Source organism: Aegilops tauschii, chromosome 1, assembly GCF_002575655.3.
Source record: "Aegilops tauschii subsp. strangulata cultivar AL8/78 chromosome 1, Aet v6.0, whole genome shotgun sequence".
Classification (NCBI taxonomy): domain Eukaryota; kingdom Viridiplantae; phylum Streptophyta; class Magnoliopsida; order Poales; family Poaceae; genus Aegilops; species Aegilops tauschii.
In genome coordinates, this window is record NC_053035.3 from 217,135,492 (window position 1) to 217,140,724 (window position 5,233).

Here is a 5,233-nt window from a genome sequence, read left to right on the forward strand (position 1 = left end):
TGCTACTTGGGGTGTGGTTTAGGTATAATGAGATGCACATCTTTCAGAGTTGGAACTCGGCGGGCATCAACTCCCTTGCGCATCATACTAAACACGAGCAAGAAACTTAAGCATGAGAGAAGAGAGGAAAGAATTCAGACAAGTTGATTTAATTTGGAAAGGCTTATGCACCACATTGATGCTATAAACTCCATATACCAAGCATCATGTTGAAACCACAGTGAGTACTTACAAAAGCTTAACATTAGAACATTGTACGCAATATCCCATTGATGTCACAATCAGTATAATGAAACAAAAAATCACATCTAATCCCATAAAAGATTACATTTGCTACGTGCAATGTCTGAACGGATAGCAGCATATGATTATTCAAGAGGGACATCACTTTGCTAAACAAAAATTGTAAGTGATACAGAAAAAATAAGTATATCACAAATATGAATGGAACTATGCTCCAACAAAAGTACAAAACGAATGAATCAAAAGCAAAGGCTGCTTATGAGCTTGTTCATTTAGATTGAAACTGGTAGCTAGTTCCTTACGTGCAGATGTATTCTCTTGAGAAACATGACGCCTTAAAAAATATACACGGGACACTTTAGATTGAACTCAACAACGAAAGTTTGTGTTCTATTAAGTGTCTGTACAGTTGTCCATTAACCTGAACATCATCAACCTAACTTGGAAACATAAAATTGTTACTGCCAGAGTTCATACTTCCATATATGTTGTGCCTCCTTTCGAATTCTCTACAATTGGGTACTCAAGATTGAAGCTGATTGTACCTCCAACCTTTACTGGGACAAAAAAAAAGACCATTTCACTGTCGAGAATTACAAGAGTGCTCAATTTCATCAACTATTCATTTCCCATATTCATTACTCTAGTAATGGTTACTTTGCTCCTAAACTAGCAGTACTCCCACTGTACATGTTTTGGATGTTTTTTGGCTTTCAAAATCGATTGCTGCTCGTGGTGTTATCAAATTTCCAAAAAAGCACCAGCTGCAATCAAGAATAGTACATTACCTATCCACTTTTTTAAAGGACATTACATATCCACTTAATCCACAACACACTCCTACAGAAATCAAGTCATTTTTTCCCTCTACTAATGTATACAGGAAGCATCATTTTTTCAGGTTTAGTCATGACTGCCTCTTTGCGAGGCAGGTAAGCCAGGAACCCGTCGGCTGCTCTGCTTCCACTGCTGGGGAGTGGTGAGGTGGAACACCGAATGAGGAGGGTAGCGAAGGAACCACTGTGAATTTTTAACATCATAAGATATTTATGTACTGCAAATATTCTGAAATTTGTACACCAGCCAGTATGCACTCTCTAGCAAGCAGCCAAATATTCTGAAATATGTACAACAGCCAGTATGGACAACAACCTATCTTCAGGTATAGCTAGCAACCAATGAACTATTTTATGAAAAACAATCAGTGAATATGATACGGCAATTGTTGCCTCTAAAACAAAATCACTAAGTTGTAGTTTACAAATTATGATGCTATACATGTCACCAATTGTCTACCTTCCTACGGCACTAACTTCTTACCAGTCGACACCGAAGCGCCTAGCTGAGTTTTGACACACCCTCGTCGAAGGACCTATTTGAACTCTAAATTTACCAACAACGACCTTCTCAATTAAAACATGGTGCGCCCAAACTGCAGTGCAAAGGAAAATTTCAACCACTTTGCAAAAAGGTCGGAATAACTCTGGCCAAAATGATTCCAGTTGAAAAACGTGAATGCTGCTGAACTAACTTGTTTATTTGTAACCAATCTCACTTGTTTTAATACCAGAAAAAATTATGCATTTAATATAAAAAAATACACAACATATGCACAACCATACATTATCCACCCTAAATGAAGCTTAATTCCACAAAAGGATTATCTTCATCATTAGCATTAGAAAGGGGATAAAAATCTTACATGTAAAGCAACATCCTATGACAGAGTACACGCTAATGAATTATGTATTATTTAAACTTACTGACAGGACACAAAATAACTTGGTATGAATGTTCATGATATTCATTATGTGATCGAGTGGTGGAAAAAATGGTGGACGAAATGTTAATGGAATACCTTATGTGGACTTTGGAACTGCAATATGATACAGGCAACGAACAAGTATAGTAGATAAAAATTCTCCAGCTTCCATGGCACCGATATGGTCAAAATAATAACCATGTATTCCCTCGTGTGCATTAACAATAGCATCAATCTGGAAACTTACTGCATTGCTGTGGTGATTCGCAACGGAACCACATGTTTCTTCTTGCATCATGCAACATCAGTCTCTGCAAATCTAACATATCATCAGCTTACTAAGCATTTCCACAAGCATTTACCAAGCACCAATCAATAAATCATCAAATTGACGGAACAGTTTTAGCATCTTCACAAACATGCATCAAGCAACACAAAAACAAACAAGCAAGCAAATTCCTCCCAGCAAGGAACGCATGTTGACCTCAAAGATTTTACTGTTGTTTTAAGATTGAATTTGGGAGCACGCCCATGGAGCGGAGGTTGATGATAGCAGCCGCATCCTCCCATGGGAGGAGTGGGGCGGCGACGATGGATCACGCCTTGCCGGCGAAGTCCAAGGGAGGCGGCAGATCCCGCTGTGCAAGGGCGTCCTGCGGCTTCTGTACATGTTGCATCTGACACAACGCAGGAGACGAACCTCCTAGCAAAAAGAGTAAATGGTCATTCAATAATTATGATATGCAGAGTATGAACATACCATTTGTGTGTGTGTGTGTGTGTTGGTTATGTTTCTCAAAGGTGTACATTCCTTGGATCCTAACGAAGCATGTGCCTCAGCTGTTAGTTGACCATTAACAATATTCAGAGCCTGAGCAATTCGTTATGTCTTTAAATGGGGAACGATGCGTAGTCGTTCCTGGAACTTTGTCTGGATTACTCTTGCTCATCCTTTAGGAAAAACAAAAATGTTAAAGAAAAATCAACAAAGTACAGAAAGAGGTGAAAAAGCATATATAATAATCAGACATTGGAACAGTATGTACAATGTGCGACTACAGAGTTCAGAGTAAGCAACATAAAGTGCAGGAGCCTCAACATAGATAGACAGATCGGAATCATCTTCCCATTATGTACATCTATCCCATTATGCAGTCCACCGCTGCAATACATATGTTTGCATCTGTTTTAACTATGGCACTCTATGAAGCAAGCCTAGAACTGACAGCAAGCCTAGAACTCACAGCAGCAGAAATTAGAAGGCAGTGGTATTGAACATGCGTACAATTAAACCAAAAATTGTCACTGCAACCAGGAAGAATGTGAGGGGAAAGCACCTACAGCATGGAGGAGCGGCGGCGCCTGTGTCCGGGCGGTGCGTGGACACGGCGGCCCGAGCAGCTGGAGCGTGAGCTGGCGGTCCGGTCGGCGCGTGGACGGGGCGGCCCGGGCGCCTCGAGCGTGGGCGCGGTGGACCGGGTGCCTGGAGCATTGGCGGCGGTCCGGCGGCGCGTGCAGATAGAGGCAGGCGGTGGCTGGGGGAGGGAAGAGGTGGGGCGATGTGTGGGGCGGTGGGCAATGAAAAACGGCCCCGAGGCCGTGGTCGCGAGAAAGCGGAGGGCAGCGACATGTTGGTGAGGATGTTAGACTAGAGTAACTTCAGCGGTAATTTTAAATCCAACTCAGTAAATTTGTCTATGTGGCAATGAGTTAATAAAGAGAGAGGTAGTTCTAGTAACTTAGCTAGTTACTGTAACATCATACATATCAAGGCAAGATGAGTCTATAGCATAATAAATAAAGTGTTGCATGTTACTACACATATGTTACTTCCCACTATAGAGGTAGTAACATAGAGTAGTAACATGAGCATGTTACTACTCTATGTTACTACCCATTGTGGCTAGTCTTAACCCAATGGCATGGTGGGTAATTAATTAGGGTAATGGCAGGGTGGGTAATTAAAGCATAAAACACATTTAGTACGCTGAAGGAATGTAGACCATCAGATTGCAGGTTTCGATGAATAGAATGATTTGGTTCTCCGCCCTCTCGTGCTATTATACTGGTATAATATAATATAACATAATATAGTATAGTAATAGATAATAGATAATAGATATATTGATAAGTTTTGCAATACATAATCTATTCTAGAACAAGTTCTTCATACTATGTCCGCCTGCTGTTTAGTTCATGAAATTTCAAAAACAATATGTCTCTCATTTGCAAGAAAAACATTTGTATAAAATGTTTGAAACTCCATTTAGATTCATGGAAAAACATTCCCATATATGGGTAAAATAATTGGGGCATCCCAAGCCAGGACCGTGTTCTCTTGGGGACATGGCCGTATTTGCGCTTAAAAGAGACATAAACATCCTGTAGTAGCTTCACATTCTCTCCAAAAGGTTACTCTCAGAATAAGACCCAAAAACACTACTATCTGAACCCATTTTTGTCGAAAACAACCTCTCTTAACATCGTAGTTAGTGCAAAAAAAAAAAACCTTCAAATCCCCGCACAAAGATGATAGATAAAGATAAAAACAATTAGAATGTGCAATACATAATCTGTGCTCTCCCAACTAGAGCAGTATAGTTTTAACAAAAAAAGTAATCATATAATGAACAAAAGAACTCAGCGACACAAGTTTTTAGGTGGATATTTGATGGGGAAAAAGGATGAAAAGATCTGTTATTATTGTGGAGATCTTGCATAAAACCCCTTCAAAAAATTAACAAAAGTGCAATTGAGTGCAAAAACTGCCATGTACGTTCCTACATAAAATAGTGTTAAGTTGTTTTCTAAACAGCTATTATACAATAATCATGATTTAAAAAATAGTTGACAAAAAATAAAAACATATGACAATGGTTAAAAACCAATTTGAGAAAAGGATCCCAATTGTGAGTTGGTGTTTACTAGCAAAAATGTGGCACCCACAAACTAAAAGAGTCCTAATTTTAAGTTTAGGGTTGCAAGTCAACCCTTGACTCCCATAAAACATACACCCCACACCCTAGTTTGCGAGCCGCTGGTTGACATGCAACTGAGGCCACTACAAAAAAAGACGCCCCCTAGTTGCGAGTCGATGGTTGACTTGCAACTAGGGCAACTACAAAAAAGTGTGACGCGTCCCAGTTGCGAGTTGATGGTTGATTTGCAACTGAACCCCTACAAAGATATATCCTCCATGATTGCGAGTCGATGGTTGAATTGCAACTA

At 39.9% G+C, this 5,233-nt stretch overlaps 1 long non-coding RNA gene across 3 annotated transcripts; it reads right to left on the reverse strand.

The window, feature by feature from the left end:
• Nucleotides 1-225: 225 nt before the first annotated feature.
• LOC120975204 (uncharacterized) lies at nucleotides 226-3,602 on the reverse strand. 3 transcript variants are annotated; one of them, XR_005771026.2, is made up of 2 exons: nucleotides 3,347-3,602; nucleotides 226-2,708 (listed from the first exon to the last, which is right to left on the reverse strand). It is a non-coding gene; the product is annotated as an uncharacterized lncRNA (long non-coding RNA). The 3 variants fall into 3 exon arrangements; XR_005771028.2 differs by having other exon boundaries at nucleotides 226-2,956; XR_005771029.2 differs by having other exon boundaries at nucleotides 3,343-3,602.
• Between the last annotated feature and the right edge of the window lie 1,631 nt (nucleotides 3,603-5,233).